The sequence below is a fragment of the Suricata suricatta genome, chromosome 10 (genome assembly GCF_006229205.1).
Source record: "Suricata suricatta isolate VVHF042 chromosome 10, meerkat_22Aug2017_6uvM2_HiC, whole genome shotgun sequence".
Taxonomy (NCBI): domain Eukaryota; kingdom Metazoa; phylum Chordata; class Mammalia; order Carnivora; family Herpestidae; genus Suricata; species Suricata suricatta.
In genome coordinates, this window is record NC_043709.1 from 36,471,948 (window position 1) to 36,492,760 (window position 20,813).

The following is a 20,813-nucleotide window of genomic DNA, read 5'->3' on the forward strand; positions in this document are numbered from 1 at the left end:
CCCGCCCTGGGATTGCAGCCTGCAGGCGTGAGCACCGCCCATAGTGGTTCGCAGACATTGACAGGACAGCTTGAGCTTTGAGCATACCCTGAGCTTGTGCTGAGAGCTGACTAAAGTGCATCCCTGCCAGGGCACACTCACATTAGTGAGTAATGAAGTACAAATCTCTAGATGCTAGAAAGCGTTCCTACGCATGGGGTCAGACTGACCTAAATCTGTTATTTAGATTGCAGATCATGGGTGTTTGACTGATAAATGCAGTTGCTGGTGCAGTCTTTCTCAGAGTTATTTTTACCATGTGTTGTTTGTGTTTTCCTCATTTCGTGCTGCTATTTTAGCAATTTTTTTCATTCATTCGATGATTATTTGTAGAGCAATTATTATGTGACAGCTGCTGAGCTAAGCCCTGGGAATAGATGGTGAACAAAATAAAAAAGGTTGCAACTCTCATGGAACTTTCTGCCTGGTAGAGAGTAAGAAAATGATGATGATGATAACAATAATAATAAATAATAAATGTATATTTAACTAGTGATTTATCTATCACTCTTCCAACCTGAAGGAAATCACCTCAGTGCTTCAGTTCAATCCTACGTTGGTCAGAGTTTTCACTCCAGGGATGGATTAGTTTGCTGTGACTGTTCCAACAAATTATCACCAATGTGGTGGTTTAAACAATAGAAACATGTTCTCTCATAGTTCTAGAGGCTAGAAGTCTGAAATCAGCTGCATGACCCAAATCCAAGATGTGAACAAGACTGTGCTCTCTCCTGAGGCTCTAGAAGAGAATCCCTTTCTCGTTCCTTCCAGCTCTACTGGCTGCCTTCATCCTTGACCTGCGGCTACCTCCCTCAGACCTCTGCCTCTATGGCAACATTACCTTTTTCTCTTCTGTGTCAAATCTTCCTCTAGTTCCCTCTTATAAGGACAGTTATACAGTTATGCTTGTATGTAGGGCCCACCAGGATTATCCAGGATAATCTCCTCATCACAAGAGTGTTAATCACATCTACAAAGACCCTTTTTCCATGTAAGGCAAAATCTACATGTTCCAGGGAAGAACATCATTGAGGGCCTTATCCAGCCTCCCACAGTGTGTTACTCTCCTCAATCCAGAAGGCTGACACATGTCCAAGACTATGGAAGAGGACCAGTTGTCCACAGGCTATGGGCAAATTGGTTTTCCACTCTCCAGTCAGCATGTGCTGAATCTTTTCCATTCTACTTCTGTTCTGACAATGCAAGTTCCTTCTTCCTCTCCCACTTTGGGTACTTTTTTTCTCCTTCTACTCTTGGTCTATACAGACAATGAAGTCCTTCAGCCTTCTCTTTGTCTTTCCTCCGGCCCCAATTCTATCTTGTCTTTGGATGGATGATGAAAAAAAAAAAATGCTGCCATCACTTTCTGCCTTACAGTCAAAGGTTTTCAGCTCTTTTTGAGTCCTTTTTTTATTTTTTGGTCACCTAGGTGTGGACTGAAGGAAGCTGGGTGGGAGAATACATAAAGATCAGAAATTTATACTTCAGCATGTAAAACTGTCTCATAATTAAACACCATAACAAGTGTTAGAAAGGGGAAAGGAGCAGAAGAAAACAACTCGCCCTGTAAAAGAATGCAAGGAGCTACTTTATAGTGGTAGAAATAGTCTCTCTGAAGGGTGATATATAGGCTGAGGCGAAGGGTAAGGAAGAGTCCATCCTCCTCAGAGGAAAGAGCTTGCATGAAGATACCCGGGTAGGGAAGTCAATGACTTGCACTGGCTGAAAGAGGAGCAAAGAGACTGGGTCATGGAGAATCAGATACGATGAGCTGAAGAGTTGGTTGGGAACCAGATGGGGCAAATTCTTCTAGGTGCTACCAAAAAGGTTTCATTTCCATTCATTGTAAGTGCAATAGGAATCTTGATGTCCATCAACTTTGAAATCTGGAAATAGGCTAAGGATTTCTTTTTTATAATTAAAAAATTATTTTTAATGTTCCTTTTTGAGGGACAGAGCACACGTTGGAGAGGGGCAGAGAGAGAGGGAGACACAGAATCTGAAGCAGACTCCAGGCTCTTGAACTGTCAGCACAGAATCCGATGCAGGGCTCAAACCCTGAGACCATAAGATCATGACCTGAGCCAAATTGGATGCTTAACTGACTGAGCCCCCCAAGTGCCCCCCCCTTATTTTATATAATTTTTTAAAGACTTTTTTAATATTTATTAATTTTTGAGAGACAGAGAGAGACAGTTAGGTCAAGGATTTCTGATACCTTCTATGGCTATTCATTATGAAATTAAGTGTATTATACTTTTTCACTATTTTAGTGCAGTGTTGTTTTTTCTATACTGATATCTTCTTTCTATACCCTTAAACCACTTGACCTAGATCTGACACCTGAGAACAACTTCAGAAACTATTTTCTATCTTTCTAGTGTTACTTTCAATGGAATTAGAAAACTTTTACTTTATTGCCAATTGATATTTTCAACATTTCAAATAAGACATTAAATTTCAAGTTCTTATAGTTTCTGAGGAGTGTAAGGATATTCTAACCATAAAATGATCATTTACTCTTTTTTTTAATGTTTTATTTATTTTGATACAAAGAGAGACAGAGCATGAGAGGGGGGGGGGCAGAGAGAGAGAAGGAAACACAGAACGGGAAGCAGGCTCCAGGCTCTGAGCTAGCTGTCAGCACAGAGCCTGACGCGGGGCTCGAACCCATGAACATGAGATCTGACCTGAGCCGAAGTCGGAGGCTTAACCGACTGAGCCACCCAGGCACCCCGATCATTTACTCTTTGAAACTGTTTAATCATATATAATACAGAAATAACAGTACCTCTCTTACAGAGCTGATATGGAGATTAACTAAGAGAAAGTGTGTGGAAGTATCTGCCACTAACTGTTAATTCTTATTAACTACTATTTATATTAACTATCAATGTAAATTTCTTTTCTTTTTCTTATTAACTATTATTTATATTAACTATCAATGTGAATTCCTTTCCTTTAAGAAAAGTAATAGTCTCCTTCTCTTACAATTTTGCCTCCATATGCATTTAAAGTCTCAGCTCAGACCAAACCATTTCCACTGGTCTCTGCTCATCTTTAAGAGGTAGTAAATGCCCCTCTGCCAACCCTCCCCACTGACCATCTAAGTCCAGAGGCAGTTGGATCCTATTCATGGCTGGTATTGATGAGTCATTGTATTTTTTGGTGTTCTTACACCTGTAAAACTGAAATAATGGCACCTGTCCTATCTATCTTGCCTAATAGTAATGAAGGTAAAAGAGAAAATTAATAAATATAGGTACTATCGGCCAAAAAATCCCTTTATATTTCTACAAAAAACACCCCATTTTTGCTGTATATTATTATCCAACAGCCTTTTCACCAAGCTCTCTGATGGGTCTCCCTGTATTTCCTGTTGCTACATTCTAAGTCTTAATTTGCATACGTAGAAAATGGAACCAGAATAATCATCCTTCTGTTGGCTAAGAAATATGTGGTTTATCTCAAAGGAATATAGCATCTGTCTTCAAGTTCTGTAGTAGATCAAGTCCTGGCATCATTTTTGCTTTGAGGAATTCACCAAACCCAATTATCAGTTATTGTTTTAACCATTAGCAGAGAAGCCAATCTCGATGACCTAAAAGCTGTGCTTTATGATTTAGTTTAAGCCTAACTTGCCTGGAAAGGAACATTCTTTTAGGTTATTAAACATTGTTCTATAGACTGCTGGTGCCAGCCTACAGCACAGTTAAGATGTTGTTAATATACCACAGTCCCATAGGTATACCTATTGAAACACAAACCAAGTTAAGTCTCTGAGTTTGTGCCGTTTTCCACAATGGGTTTTGATCTTGTTCTTGAAACAAGAAAGAAGACACTGATACAGGTGGCAGGCTCATATCACACATCATAAGCTATGTGTGATTACTGGCAGGTTCGTGTGAGATGCCCAGACTTAAATGTTAGTTGCTGAGCCTCAGATACGGGAAATGGGGTGAGGGAGTCTTGGCAGTCATGATGCCGGAACTACACCTTTCTAAGTTCAGCCATGACCACTTTTAACGAAGTTGTAAAGTGTGTCATATTGAACCACAGGCCTTCCCTCCTTGGTTTATTCTCTCCTCTTCTCTCAGATACAGAATCAATTGTGTGTAATTTTACCACTGCTGACTACTCTGAAATGTAGAATTTTAGAATGGACCAAATCATAACATGTAGGAAATTTCACAAATGACAACCATTCTGGAAAGGAGTATTCATTCCAGTCTGTCTCAGAATGACAGGATCCGTGAGAAGGAGCCCTGCCATTGACCTTAGTTATCATGGGTGATGAAGGCCGAGAGATTGACAGCTCTCCATGATTGAATCTGCCTCTACAGGCAAGCCGTATTTTAAGAAAATCACTTTAAAGGATTCAGTCAGACTGTCAGAAAAGAATTATTAACCATGTGCCCATGCCTGGCACTAGGAGAGGATCAGTTTAAGCAAAACATAGATCCTACCTAAGGGGGCTCACTTTTATCTAATTCTCTTAGAGACATCAAGTTTTTCACAAATAAAAATGGCTTAATATTACTCATAATTGGTCTTAGATATAGCTTTGAGTGATTTTTAGAAATATTGGGCCAGTGTGTCGTAAACAGAAATATGCTAAGGCCTCGCCATCTTTTCTCTTCTGCCTCAATCTGGATGGTGCATGTCTATTTGACCGTTCCATAAAGTCGGGAACTGAAGTCTGCAGGGAGCCTGAGACCCTGAGCACTTTCTGAGTTTCTCGTGGGCCTGGAATGGGGCTGGCCACCAGGCAAAAAGAAGGCAGCTGCTAATCCTGAAATTCTCTTTATTTTTCTGTCCTTGCTTTTAGAAAATTTGAATGACTGTTGTGTTGTTACTCGTTCTTAAGCAATGTAAGAAGCAACTTTAAATATCGCTGCCCATGCTGTAGCAATTGAGAAAGCGCTAACTGGCCCAGGAACCCACTGCACACGCCATTTCACATGGGTCTTATTTTATTAAATGGAATTGGCAGGAGGGATGATACAAAATACAAAACCCTATGATGCTAGCGCTTAGAACACACATCATTTTGTGGTGTCAATATTTGTAGATGTTAAAAATGTGATTTCCTCCAGTTGTATTGAATATATGTTACCCATATTGGGAGCGTTCCACAAAGAAACCCAATCACTTTTAAACTGCTTAGCCTCTAATAAATATTATTTAAGAAAATTTTCAAGAAGTTAATTATGTGCAACTTATTAGGCGTATCTGACTATTCTGTGAACAAAATAAATGAAATATACTCACTAAAATTCCCTCTGATGCACTTTCAATTATTTATAGAAATGGGTGACCTGAGTCAAACTTTAAACTTTAACTATCTTTGTTGTGTTACTTTCTCCTGATCCAACCACAATCCTCTGCTTTCTCTAACAGTTTAGCTGTTCAGTTATTTCACCAAAAGTTTAGTTTGAGAGATAAAAATAGAGCAGTTGACAAAATATAGTTTAAGTTCCCTGTAGCTAGAGAACAGATGTGGCCAAACAAGTTTATATAACATTGCCTGGTTATAGTCTTGATATTCATTCATTAATGCAAAAAGTACTTTTTTAAGCATCTATAGTGTGTCAGGCACTAATCAGTACAGTCAGGATTCTCTCTTGAAAAAAAAAAAGAAAGACATTCCTTCATTTGGGGAGTTTATATTCCTGGTAAACCAAGAAATGAAATAAGTAAATATATACAGTGTTAGATGGTGGCAAGTATGAAGGGAAACACCAGAAATCAGTACAATGTAAGGAGGATCAGAAGGGGAGAAGGGTACAGAAGGGGAGAGTGTGGTGCTGGGTGGTCAGAGGAGCCTCGGTGAGAAGGTGGAACTAGAGAGGATGAAAGGGGTTGAGGGGTCAGCCATGTGAGTATGTAGGGAAGAACATTCCATCCAGAGGAGCTAGTGGAAGAGCACCTGGCATGCTGGAATGTTGGAGAAGCAGCCGGGAATGCACAGATGAGGTCAGCGGTAGTAATTCCTTTTTTTGTTTGTTTGTTTTAATTTTTCAAGTTTGTGCTACTACTCAATATATAAGCCACTACATTAAAATGATAATTTAAAATTCCCTGCATACCAGGTTTGGAAGTAAAACAGGCATAGTCACAAAATCGAGAACAAAAGTAATAGAAACGGCTTCCTTTGAGAGCCTACCTACTGGCCAGGTATTTGCTCAGCACTCTGAATGAACTGGGTGACTTAATTCTCACAAATGAATTCAATAGAATACATGGAATTTAAGAAGTAATTTGATAATTTCTCTGAACTTCAGTTTCCTCATTGCTAAGAGATGGTAACATTGTTTGCCTCATTTTTTAAAATAGTTTGATGATAAAATGCCATAACATGGTTCCTGACACAGAATAAAAACTGAATAAATATTAGTTGATAATCATGACTAGTTTATAATTACCACAGCAGCCATTAATTTAACTAAGAAATCATTGTTTTCTCAGAGAACTGACAACATAGCTCAGTTACAAAATTTAGGTATTCATTCATTCATTCATTCAGCAAAATATCACTGGGTCTGGTGTTGTCTTAGTCTTTGGTGGCATAAAAGATAAATAACTCTAGGGTCGCCTGGGTGGCTTAGTTCGACTTCTGCTCAGGTCATAATCTTGGGGTCTGTGAGTTCAAGCCTGGTGGTGCTGGTGGGGCGCGGTGCTGACAGCTCAGAGCCTTGAACCTGCTTCAGATTTTGTGTCTCTTTCTTTGTCTTCTCCCCCATTTGTGCTCTGTCTTCCTTTCAAAAAATAAACATTAAAAAAACCTAAAATACATAAATAAATAAATATCTCTGATTTTATCCTTCTAGTTATGGGGACGAAATAAGTTTACGTATGGGGTTCTGTGGGAGTTCACGGGCATCTAACGGGCATGGAAGGGCTGGAGACGGCGCCTCCTGTGGATGACATTCAGGCGAGAAGGTGCTGTAGGTGAATGGAAGCAGCAAGGAATATCAAAGAGCCACCTCAGGGAGAACAATACCAGAGTTCGGACCCCAGACAAAATTGCCAGTTCTCTCTGGAACCTGACAAATGATCAGGGGCCATATTGTGATGAGGCACACTGGCCTGAAGCCATCGGGCTGTGTCTGAGCAATACCGCAACCCCGAAGGACTTTAAGCAAGAAAGTGACATGATTAAGTGTGCATTTTAGAATGATTACTCTGATTGTAATGTGCAAAGCGGTTTAGCAAGAGCCACAGCTAGAGGCAGGGTAACCAGGCAGGCATGCATATAACTTAATGTTTAGTAAGAGGAGAAACATCTCATTATGAATCTATTATGTAGAGAATAGCTGTTTGTTATAACACATTGTTATTTGGGGGACAGGAGTCAGGATCAATAATCATATGAAAGTAGGAATATAGGGGCACCTGGGTGGCTCAGTTGGTTAAGTGTTCGACTTCAGCTCAGTGATCTCATGGTTCATGAGTTTGAGCCCCGCACGAGGCTGTGTGTGGACAGCTCAGAGCCTGGAGGCTGCTTTGAATTCTATGTCTCCCTCTGTCGCTGCCCCTTCTCTGCTCACACTTTCTCTTTCTCTTCTCTCCTTCTTAAAAAAAAAAGAAGTAGGAATATAAAGGCAACTCCTTTCATTTTCAAAAAAATTCTTAGGTGGACTGATTTGTACCTCCCTCTGGGATCTCACATCTATCAAGCTGGAAATCACTGTCGTTTTTCATCTCAAGAGCCATTAGGTGAAAAGCAAAAATTTAAACCTGCAGTATTTTATCACTCTTTCACTACTTCTCAGTCAAACATCATTCCATGAAAACCTGAATGTAGAACATTCCCACTTCAACACGAATGATCTACCAGGCCATGTAACTGAAATGCCAGCATGGACCGATAAACAACCGAGAGGACATGGAAGAAAGGAAAACTCAGGCTTCAGCAAATTAACGTACCAGCAGGGAAAACATTCAGCCATGACTGGGCAAATGGAATCTCGGTCACATTCTCTGATAATTGGGGTTTTGAAGCTCACACAGACCACACTCCTATATCCATAATTTCTGCAGCAATGCAGCTAAAGTCCCCTTATTTCAACTAAATTACCCAGGCAATTACAGTTATAATTTATTTTTGCTCAAATTACTTCAAAGCTGTGCTTCAAAGCATTTTTTAAACAAAATTGGCCTTTGTCCCATCTCTTCGGCTTGTTCTCATTTTCCTTCTGACGATACTGAGCTATTGTATTAAAACAAATTACACAAAAAATATGTGAGCACATCCTTATAAAATTTCCAGATAAAATGTGAAAAAAATGCTGTCAATTTTCTTTTAAAGTCCCTTTAGTTACTCGCCTCTTCCTCCATTCTAGATCCTTCCTTTCTCTCTTCACCCTCCCTCATGAAGAAATGCTATGATAGTATTTATGCAAACATTTTTTTGTGTACTCAAGTACACAAATTTAATTATGTATTTTTCGACATATGAGACAAGACAGAGCAGTGATTTTAAGGCAAGTGTAGAGACAGAGTCTTTACCCATCGATAGTATGCCCTTGGAAATTTAGTTTCCTCATACAAAATTGAGATGATAGCAGTACATGCTTCACCAGGTTCTTAGGAAGAATAACTATTTTGATAAATTTAAAGCACTTTGAACAATACCTAACAGTAAATAGTAAGTAATGTATGTTAGATATTATTATAAGTTTTTTAAGTGTATGGTTATTTTCTTAGGCTTATTATTCTATGACTTGCTTTCTCAATTAGAAGTATGTCTTAGATATCTTGCCGTGTCAGTATATCCTTACATTTTTTAATCTGCTATACAGTGTTCTGTGGTGTGTGAGTACCACAGTTAATCTAACCATTGATGGACATTTAGCTTGCTACCCAATTGGCTTTTTGTTTTGTTTTGTTTTCTTACTGTGAACACTGCTTCAGTGAAAATCTTCGTGTATACCGTGACAATTTCTCTAGGGTGAATTCTGATATGGGACAAAAATCAGGGGGATATGGGCATACTTTATCTTTTTATTTATTTTTTATTTTTTTTAATATCTTTTATTTAGTTTTGAGAGACAGAGAGACAGTGTGAGCAGGGGAGGGTCAGAGAGAGAGGGAGACACAGAATCTGAAGCAGGCTCCAAGCTCTGAGTTAGTTGTCAGCACAGAGCCTGATGTGGGGCTCAAACCCACGAATTGTGAGATCATGACATGAGCTGAAGCCGGACACTTAACCGACTGAGCCACCCAGGTGCCCCTACTTTATCTTTAAAAAAAAAAACATTTTTATGTTTTTTATTTTTGAGAGAGAGAGAGAGAGAGAGACAAAGCATGAGTGGGGGAGGGGCAGAGAGAGAGAGAGAGAGAGGGACACACAGAATCTGAAGCAGGCTTCAGGCTCTGAGCTGTCAGCACAGAGCCCGACATGTGGCTCAAACTCGTGAACTGCGAGATCATGACCTGAGCCAAAGTTGGATGTTTAATCAACTGCGCTTCCCTGGTGCCCCTGGGCATACTTTATCATAATGGATACTACCAAATTGACTTCCAACTTCTATGTCTACATTGTGTGAGAACATGAATTTCATCAAATTGTTGGCAATATATTATCAATTTTTAAAAATAATCTTAATTTTTATCTTATTCTGGATTTAACCAGTATCTCCCTAACTAATAGTAAAGTCCTGCATTTTTTAAGTTTTTAAAAATTTTTTAATTTATTTTTGAGAGAGAGAGACACAGAGCATGAGCAGAGGAGGGTCAGAGAGAGAGGGAGACACAGAATTAGAAGCAGGCTCCAGGTTCTGAACTGTCAGTACAGATGCTGACACAGGGCTTGAACCCACAAACTCTGTGATCATGACCTGAGCTGAAGTTGGCCACTTAACCAACTGAGCCACACGGGCGCCCCAAGTCAGGCATTTTTTACTTGAGCGTGTTATGAGAGGCAGCTACTCATACTAAATTCTGGCAGAAGTGAACTCAGCATGTATAATACAAAAAAAAACAACAAAAACAAACCAAAAACCCACCAAACTTCAGGGCCATTTGCAGTATGAATGAGGGGGAGACTCTTAGAAGGTAAAGTTAAAGGGGCACCTAGGCGGCTCAGTCAGTTGAGCGTCTGAATTTGGCTCAGGTCATGATCTCACAGTTTGTGAGTTCAAGCCCCATGTTGGGCTCTGTGTTGACAGCTAAGAGCGTGGAGCCTGCTTTGGGTTCTGTGTCTCCCTCTCTCTCTGTCTGTCTCCCACTCATGCTCTGTGTGTGTGTGTGTGTGTGTGTGTGTGTGTGTGTGTGTGTGTGTCTCTCAGAAATAAATAAATATTTAAAAAATTTAAAAAGAGGGTGACATAATAGAGAATATGTACTATCTGGAATGGACCCTTAATGATGGGTGGATACTTGCTACAACAGGAGAATGAAGGAAGAACATTCTAGGTTGGGGGAATAAAACTGAGAAGTTATGGAAACACGAAAATACACGATAAAACCAAAAGCATGGTGTTGCTCATATATTGAAAATGAAGATACAGAGCAGAGTTGGACCTACCTGTGTGAGGGATGTACTTTGCATGCTATGCAAAATTTTTATTTCTAGGAAATTGGGAAATATTCTTGGGGTAAGGAAACCCACATTTATTGGGTGCACTCTGCGAGCCAGGTTTAGTACTTGGTACTTTACACGGAAAGTTCATTCAATCCTAAATGACACCTTTGAAGGAAATGTTACACCATATTGCATATGTAGGAAATGAGGCTCAGGGAAATTAAATCACTTGTTCTAAATCATACAGTTGATAATCTCTGGGTCTGAGCTTCAAAGCCAGCTCCCCCCAGCTTGGCTAAGTAAATCTTGGGTGAGTACTGTGCACTGTACTGGGTATTGGGGAAGAAAGGTCAATGAGCTGCAGTCCCTGGCCTCTAGGACAGTGTCTCCAGAGCTGTGCATTTTCTGCTCTTCACCAGATTTATGCAATAGCATCGAAAGTCCAAGTGACTCAGACAAGACTCTGGAGAAGAGTTCAGATAAGAGAGAAGGTAGAGAATATTTTAAAATCTAGGCAAAATACATAAGAAATGAGGGGGGAGAGGATGGGATGAAATGGGGAATGGGGAATGAATACCAATCAGTATAGTATGGTGATTAATTGGATGTGAGTTGAAGGGAACATTAAAAAGGTCCCCAAAGTGTCTAGTTTGGATGGCTGCAAGGCTAGTGACAGCAAGAACCAGAGAGGAGGGGTGGAAATCATCTTTGGAGGTTAGAGCCAGTTAGAGCATTGGAAATAAGTTTTATTTTGTGAACCTACATGAAAAATTTTAATGTAAGTCACTGGTGACAAATCCGAGCATGTTCTGTGGGTGTGCTTTTAATTGGTAAAGACATTTATATGCAGAGCCAGTTATGTATTGGACAGTAAACCTGAAATATCCTTTAAATGTTCACTTCTCCTGCAAGAAGGCATCTATAATGTTGAGTCTCTGTGATTAAATTAAATGTTATAGCTATTATTAATGTTTATCATTCATGGGACACAGCAACATAAATGTCCCTGCTGTTTTACATGTCACAAGAAATACATTTGACAGCTCTGGACTCAGACAGCTCCTGCCTAGATTTGTTGTGTTTCTCCCTTTTGCTTTTTATGAATTGCCTGGGTGTCTAGGATTCTCAAACAGGTTAAATAATGAAGTGCATCCTTTGAAGGGTTTGATTGAATAATTTCAGGAACACATTATTGTTTCTGACACCCCTTACAAGATCGTGATCTCTGCGAGATTCCTAGAATAAAATAACTGAAGGGAAAAACAAAAACAAAAGCAAAAACCTTATTCTGGTTGACAGAATCCCAGTGTTATTGTGGGGAGAGGAGATTGGATGATGTGTGCCATGCTGAGTTAAAGGAGATTCTCCCAAACCTCCTGTAGACTAAGCTTTTTTTCCAAGTTGTACAATCTTTCATAGACCCGTCAGCATTACCCTTGCCCTCAACATAGGAACAGCCCACCCATCCTAAGATTCAGAAGGTGGACTTGGATATTGTCACTAGGGACCTCAGCCAGTGTCTGGGTGTACAACACCACTTCATCTACATTTACAAAGCCTCGCCTGAATCTCGGTATTTCTTCGGAGCTAGTTTGACCTTTGAATCTAGGCTCCACCGTTCTTGGGTTTCTGCGGTGGCAGGAGATCATGCTCCATGGTACCGGGTCTGCATCTAGGACCTTGGCAGAATTGCAAAGTGAGCAATAGTGATTTGAGTGCCAGAAAACCTACTCTTTCAAACGTTTCTTTTAAATTTTTATTTTTTTAATGTTTTTATTTATTTTTGAGGCAGAGAGAGACAGAGTGTGAGTGGGGGAGGGGCAGAGACAGAGGGACACAGATTCTGAAGCAAGTTCCAGGCTCTGAACTGTCAGCATAGAGCCCGATGTGGGGCTCGAATAGTCTCATGGACTGCGAGATCATGACCTGAGCCAAAGTCAGACACCCAACCAACTGAGCCACCCAGGCACCCCCAAACGTTTCTTTTTTTTAATTTTTTGTTTATTTATTATTGAGACAGAGAGATATAGAGGATGAGTAAGGGAGGGTCAGAGAGAGAGGGAGAGAATCTGAAGCAGGCTCCAGGCTTTGAGCTGTCAGCACAGAGCATGATATAGGGCTTAAACCCATGAACTGTGAAATCATGAGCTGAGCCAAAGTCAGATGCTTAACTGACCGAGCCACCCAAGTGCCCCCCAAACATTTCTTTTCATTCAGATCTCTTCCCTCCTCCTTCCTCATGCTGCTCTTTGGTGGTCACTGGACCTGTCCTTGTTTGGTAAAATCACTTCCCCTAATGTCCACTGGGCTGCTGATTGAAAAAAAAGAAAAGAACAAAAAAGAAACAAATGTATACTAAAGAAATAGCACCTACAGGGCACTACTATGTACACTTTGCAACATCTTCCTGCATGTTAGTGGATGACCAACTTTCTCTGGTTGCCCGAAACTAAGGCCTTTCCTGGGACATTAGTGCTAAACCAGACTGTCTATCTGAGAACTGAGGCACAAAGAGGACCGGCAGTTTCTAAAGATCACACTCTTAGTCAGTGATTTGTCTACTCTTCACATACCCCAATCTTCTTGACACCAATCTCTCTGCTGTCCATGCTGTCACGTGCGCTGGGCTAAAGGTCAATTTGATGGTTTGATGAAGTCACACTAAGTTTTAGTGACTGAGATATAGTTACATGTTTCTGTGGAGTGTAATAGTGCTGACTATGGAGGAGACAGTTTTTGGGTGCGGGGTGGTGGACATCACACCTCCACATCTCCTCCGGTTTGCCAAACCACACCCAGAAGCAAATACCGAGAACTGCCAATTTCTACACACCTGGTTCTGAACATTAGCAAGTCTCTGCTCCTCAGGGGGTTAGTGTCACAGAGTGTCACAGCTTAGGAGAGTGTGAGCAGACATAGCATGCATTTTAGAAGCACAAACCAGGTGAATCAGGACTGGAACCTGTTCGCTGTAACCTTGACATCTTGGTGAAACCTACCACTCAAAAATTAACAGGCTCATTGGAAATCTCATTTTCTAGGAATAATTTTCCCATGCAGCTTTCTTCTGTTTCCGAATCCCTGGTGCTTATATTTGTATTCCTGAAGATGGCTGTGTGTGTGTGTGTGTGTGTGTGTGTGTATGTGTGTGTGTGTGTGTATTTATGTGCACATATGTATGGCTGTGTATGTCTATTGTGTGTATGTGTATGTACATATGTTTATTGAATGCGTGTGTGTCTATTGCATGTTTATGTGTAGTTGTGTGTGTTTAATCTTCACCCCAAAACCATCAGGGATTTGTTTTCCTCCTCTTGGTGCCAGAGTATCAAAGGTTGAGCAGTTACTATAAAGCATTACAACTGAAATGTAGCAGCTGCATTTGTTTCCAGTTTTAGTCTCCAGATCTGAAAGGTGGGCTGAGATCACTCATATGCTAGATTTGTGATTCCTGGCGCTGATTTTCTCTAAAGCTTTTGCTCCCTTTAGGTTTTCTGCCCATTGGGCCTGGGTAACGCTCTGTACTCTCCATGTTCGCAGTTCAGAAATTTTTATATTTGTAACTACTCTAACAGGATAAAAATGTGTGTAATTACATACACCTTTTTTTCCTGTCTACCTCTCTGCTCCTTTTTGTAGCATTTGGTTGTTTGATGGTTTTCCGCTGTCAAGTTTGCTCACATCATGCATCAGGCAAATCTTCTGCACACTGTCCTTCTCTTAACAAAATGTGACACAGTGGATGGACTGAGAGGAATAGTTTTTAATGAATAAATAATGATTGTTTTTAATTAACATATCAATTATATATGTATGGAAATGATGCTTCTAAATTACCTAACAGTGATTAGAAGCAATCGATTCACCTAAGTAACTTGAAACATTCTTCCAACAAACTGTTAATTTATTTAGTAAACTTTTCCCCTGGATAATATAAAGGTAACTTGTACTTATTCCAAAATCAGATTTTGTTGTTGCTGTTGTCCTTATGCCTCTGAAGCCCTGCAGTAAGATTATTGCAAAGAGCTAGCATTTGTTGGATTTTTTTAATGTCACACACTTTTCTAGGTGCTTTGTGGATAATGCCCATAATGAACCTTATAAATAGATATTCTATGATACCAATTTTACAGATGAAGAAATTGAAGCTTGGAGATAGTAAGCAGCTCCCCATATATAGACAGAGAGGGCGAGAGGGAAGGGAGGGAAAGAGAAAGATGGTTTATTCGTTGACTATTAATTGAGCCCACAATAGATGCTGGGCACAGAGATAAATAAGACTTATCCTACCCTTGGACAGTCTGGTGACAGCAGAATGATTGTAAACTGATAAATTACAGCACACTGAAATAGATATTAGCATTTAGGCAGGAACAAAGTACTATGGGAGAATATTAGCATATTTTTTCCAGGGGATAGATGTGATACTTTTTATACACTTGCCACTTTCCTTCAGCAAAAGAGAATACATTTAGAACAGGAAATTAACATATTTGAGGAGAAGAATGGATTAAAAGTCATAAAAGTTTTTTTCTGAGTATGTCCTATCGCTTGCGGGGAGATATTCCATTCTTAATTAAACACCCAATCAATATGTGTATGGTTTTCTCAGTGAACGAAAATGATGATTCTAGAGCTACCCCAAAAGAAAATTATGAATTCCTAACCTACCCAGGTCTCTTTCCTGGAATAACATAGTAAAGAAACTCTTACATTTTACTACTTAGGTTAAGTATAGGATAGAGCGCCAGGTCCAAACACTAATCTACATGTCAGTGACTGGCTGACTGGCTGTATCAGAGTTTTATAAAGTCACATATTCCTAAGTCATACTGCTGTGGATATGGCAAGTTTGAGATCCAGTCTAAGCCTCTAATATTTTTTAAATGTCTCAATTGATTCCTATGTACATACAGGTTTAAGAACTACTGGTCTAGGGGCTCCTGGGTGGCTCAATAGGTTAAGCGTCTGACTCAGGTCATGATCTCACTGCTCACGGGTACGAGCCCTGCATCAGGCTCTGTACTGACAGCTCAGAGCCTGGAGTCTACTTTGCATTCTGTGTCTCTCTTCTCTCTGCTGCTTCCCCACTCACACTCTTATCTCTCTTTCAAAAAGAAGAATAAATGTTAGAAAATAAAAAAAATAAAAAGATCTACTGGTCTTGAAAAAACACAAACAGGGAGCAGCCACCCATTTGGTACTCTATAATCTTGTTTGAGACTGTGGGTTTTATAGGGAAGAGCTTAATTTCTAGAAACTGATCTCAGTTCTTCTCACTACCTGAGCACCTAGGAGGAATTTCTTAAACTCTCCAGTACCTTTCTTGTAGAGTTATGAGGATTACACATCATGCACAGAAAGTAGCCAGCAGCGCTCTGCACTAAGTGCTCCGTAAATGTTAGTGTGTATGCACACACACATATGTATAGATGTACGCATTCTTAGTAAGATGCTTTAATGGACTACAAGGAAAACTACCATGAGAACAAAATGATCGATTGCTTTTCACTTTGTGGAAAAGGAGTTGGTCTGTCTCTGGCTATATTGGGTCATTTCAAACTTGAGAATCATAATCCACTAATATTAAGCCCTTCACATAGGCTCATGCTGCTCCTTCACTAGCCAACTAACTCCCACAGATCTTACCCTTGTCATTAGTTCCTATCCTTTCAAATGCACAAACAACTTTTTATAAAAAGTGCAAATTTCTAGTTATAAAATGTATAAGTCATGAGAGTATAAGGCACAGCATGGTAACTATAGCTAATAATTCTATATTGTGTATTTGAAAGTTGTTAACGAAGTAAATTTTAAAAGTTCTCATCACAAGAAGAACATTCTGTAGCTATGAACGATGATGGATGTTAACCACACAAAAACTAAAATGCAAGGAGATAATGAAGATTGTTTCTGAGAGTCTTTACAGTTACAATGTTCTGAGTTTCTGAGCTGCCTAAATATTATAACCCAATGCTCTTCATATTATTTACTCCTTGATAACATCATCTGGTCCTTAATCCAAAGGAATGACTGATGTCATGTAGCCCATGGAATAAACCTGGCTCTAGATATGCCTAGAATAACTGAGAAGTAGAGCCAACTCTTGGTTATCTGAGAAAGTGTTTAAGCAACTTATCCATCAACAAACTCTGTGAAGATTATATTCATATAATCCCCACAGAGAAAGACCTGCATAAAGACCTGGGCACGGGCCATTTGACAGCTAATTATGCACAGATAACAAGCTTCTTTCCTAGGGCAGGTGTCTCTTCCATCCGAGGGCTAGGCAGGGTCAAAATTTAACAACTAGTTTCTCAATTGCAGTGGGAGGAAAACACAAGTCATGAGCAAATTAGTGTCTGCAGTGTGATCCAAAGTCTCTTTTATTAGAGAGAATTCTTAATCAACTAGGAAATTGAGCATACCGTGAAATAGCAACCATTCTGGTATCTCACAAAGTGTGGAAATAGAAAAACTATTGAAAGATCAGAATGCAGCCATATTGCTAAGTTGGTTCATTGGCCAACCACGGATTTGCTAAACTTCCATCAAATTAACTAGCTTTAATGCTTCTTAGAACTTACTACTGCATGGGATTGCTGATGAAACAAGTATGCATCTGGATTTTACCAAGCTATTTTCCCCCAGCTTCCTGAATGAAAATATCTTCTTTTATATATTCACATTACAGGAGATGCAGCTCTTACAGTTCCATATCAATTTAATATTTCATTAGCTTGTATTTATGCATTTGGAAATGGCAATAAAATGATTTGAATTCTCCCCTTATTGATTTCTATGTGTATTTTTAAAAGATTCGACAGGAGAAATAAATCTTTTCAGGATGGAAATGTCCATTCTTCCTAGGGCATTTTAATTCATTTCAGTGAATGATCATAGCCAAAGTATGCCTGACTGTGGGGTAGATCATATTTCTTTTTAGGGGCTTTTCTCTTTCAGGTCCCTGCTTCTCTTTGGTCTAAATATTTCCTAGGGACCTACTACATCCATGCCCTCTTGACCACCTCTCTATTTCCTACTGAAATCTGACTTTCACCAGATGTCTGATTAAATGAATCCTTGCGAATGAGTTCCTAAAATTGCAGTATGTACAACAAAACTCTTAAACAAGGGAATGAAATCTTAACATGTAGGATTTCCAGTTTTAAATGCAAGAGGGGATTTTGCTATAAAATTGGAAGGCTTGCTCAGTCTCTTCACATTACAGAAGGGCCACATTCTTCTGCTGGATGAAAAGCTAGGGCTCTGGGTTCTCAGTGACTGATCAAACTGAGCTGCTTGTTGCTGAGGACAATGGCTGAGTCAGAAAGGCTTTTGGATGCACAGCCTTGACAGAAACCGTTTAATCATTTACAGATAAACTCCTGCATTTCAAAACATGTTTTAAATATTTAGCTTGAAATAAGGCATACTTTCATTAAGAGTGAGAAACTAAACAAGCCCATAGTAGGGATGGGTCATAAATGTCCAAGGCTCAAGGAATACCTGTTGACAAGTGCTTGCATATCAACATGTATATCCTAACCGAGCAGATAGTTCGGCTTCTTTGTGTGCATAGAATGAGACCTCCATGAGTAGGTGATCTGCTTCTTTCTTCTTAACCTTAAAAGACAAAGGAAGAAGGAGAGAAAAAGCCTTATTCTTCTAAAAAGTTGTACTGAGGGGGATGGGTTAAATGGGCGATGGTGTTAAGGAAGGCACTTGCAATTAGCACTGGGTGTTGTATGGAAATGATAAGTCACTAAAGTCTACACCTGAAACGAATATTACACTGTATGTTAACTAACTGAAGTTCAAATAAATATTTGGACAAAAGAAAAAAAGTTTATACTTAGGGACTAAAAGCACTTAACGGTAAATTATGGGTTGAAGAGATAATTGCACCCAGTAGTATTCACAAAGCAGGCAAAGCGAGTGGAAAAGGGCATCCAGATCAGTCATTAAGACAAGAGTTAAGATATTTTTCTGAAAATAATTAAAAAATAAAATTAGAGAGTGTTTGGAATAACACATTCTGCACACATACTTCTATGTTTGTACTTCAAATCTCGGAATTACCTCTTAGTTTCCATTATACCATTCAATCATGTAATTTGTATCATTTTAATAAAGCAGAAAAGAAGAAGTATAACACTGTGCCCAGATACCTTCAGAAGGCTCAGGCGCTGGGGGAGAAAGCAAAGTGAAAGGCAGAGGCCAACCAGGAGCCTTGTTAACTCTGGTGAGCCTGGGAGAACCTGAGTCATCATCTAAACCAGAGACAGAGCATCAAGGCAAAAATTCTAGATTCAAAGACCATGGCATCTGCTCTTTTATAAACTGCTAACTGTGTGGGGAGGAGCGGAGCTGGGGGTGGGAGAGGGTAACTGATGGTTCAGTGGGGCTCCGTTATGGCACAGCGGCCATATTTCTCTCAGCTCTTTGTCCCCATGGCTAGAGCTTGATGGTCCCGTGTATTAGTCCCACTGCTCTCCTGTGGCCACTCAAAATTGCAGGCATAATGCCTAAACTGGGATAATGGGCCTCCGAAGGTCTGGCCTAGAATTTCCAACCCTATTAGATGAAAGCAAATAGAACAAAAGCCAAAAGAAGTTTGGAGACTAATCATCTGGCCTAGAAAACACATGAACCCGTGTTATTGAACCATGTAAACAAATAAATTTTCATATTAAAGACGAAATTAGAGAAGAGCCAGAGCAGCCAAATCACCTTCCTTTAGAAGGAGAATTTCTCACAGTAACAATTCATCCTGGGGAAAATTAGGAAGAAATTTTGTGCATACTGAAAACCGGGATTAGACTTTGCCAAGTTGTCAAAGTGTTCACCCTCCTTTATGTTCTTCTAAAGAACTTAGAATGTAATTCGTAGAATATGTGCTAAATAAGGGTCTGTTGAGAGATCATGTCAATGATTGAATAATTAAAAGAATTCGTTAGTCAATAAACAAGTGTATTTGCCTAAGCGTTAGCCACAGGCAAAAATTCACTCTGCCCAGCAGCTCTTTTTTTTTTTTTTTTTTTTTTTTTTTAATAAGCGCTTGCTCTCCATTGACCACAGAGTTAGTGAAGGTGCAGTTACACAAGTTGCCTCCAGGGCTGACCATGGTCATCTCTTAAACCTTTAGTATCAGCCTGGTGCTCCAACACACAAGGAAGCAGCATTTTTACATACCAGCGTGACTGCCTTATTGCTAAATTCAAAGCTTTATTTTTACTTTTTTTTCTCAGTCTACATCCAGCTCACTGAAGCTTGTGATAGAATGGAACATAATCTTTTGTCTCCACAAATCTGTATAATGTAGTAATTATGAATCTCAAGATATATAACTGAAGTGTGCATAAAATGCAACTTACTTTGTGTAACTCAATAGAATATCCATCTTGAGTCCCCTCTCTCCTCAGGTTCTAAAATGTGACCACAACCAATTCTGGGTGGTTTTTCTCGGGTCACTTTAGTTCATTCAGGTTCTCTAGAAGTCTCTCGGCCTATCTCCTTATACAGGCGTTTCTCCTAGGAGCTCTGTCCATGAAGCAAGTCAAAAGGGTCCTTTGTACTTCGATCCTCTAAAATAGGGGTTATGTCATCTGCCTTGAGGATCAGCTGAGAGGGAAGGTTATCTCCTTTTCTCAGGGCCCTGTAATATGATTACAGCTTTCTTCTGTTTGGCTTCTCCCTAATCCTAACCTGGAGAATCTTTAGAAAGTTTGGGAAAAGAAACCTCTTTGTATTTACTTGTAGTAAAAACATAGTCTCCCCAACTAAATGTACCGTCTGTACCATGATGCTCAAAAGACTTCATACTCCAAAGCCGAGAATTGATTTATTTTTTTGTTTTCTGTTTTATCATGCCTACCTTATAGGTATGTGTGCATACCTGATTATATCCTTAGTAAATTTCTCTGAAATAAACTATTCTTTGTAAAGAGTTTACTCAATGCATAACAATAATGCCCTCTGGAAAAATTGTATCAGTTTGTGTTATTAGCAGTATTTGAGAGATCCATTTCCCCACATCCTTGCAAAATACTCCATATTTAAAAAAACATGTATACCATTTTTAAACTAAAAATGAAATATTTTGTGTTCATCTGTACAAGAAAACTTAAACATCCTTTCATGAGTTTTTATTTTTTATTATTACATGTCCGTGCCCTCATGTGCCTATTTTGCTTAGGTCTTTATTGCCATTTAAGAATATTAAAAAATTGTCAGAAATTGAGAA

General features: G+C 39.4%; 1 protein-coding gene across 1 annotated transcript in view; it reads left to right on the forward strand.

The window, feature by feature from the left end:
• LIN7A (lin-7 homolog A, crumbs cell polarity complex component) overlaps nt 1-20,813 on the forward strand; it is a 120,904-nt gene that overhangs the window by 91,722 nt on the left and 8,369 nt on the right. The window lies entirely within an intron of this gene.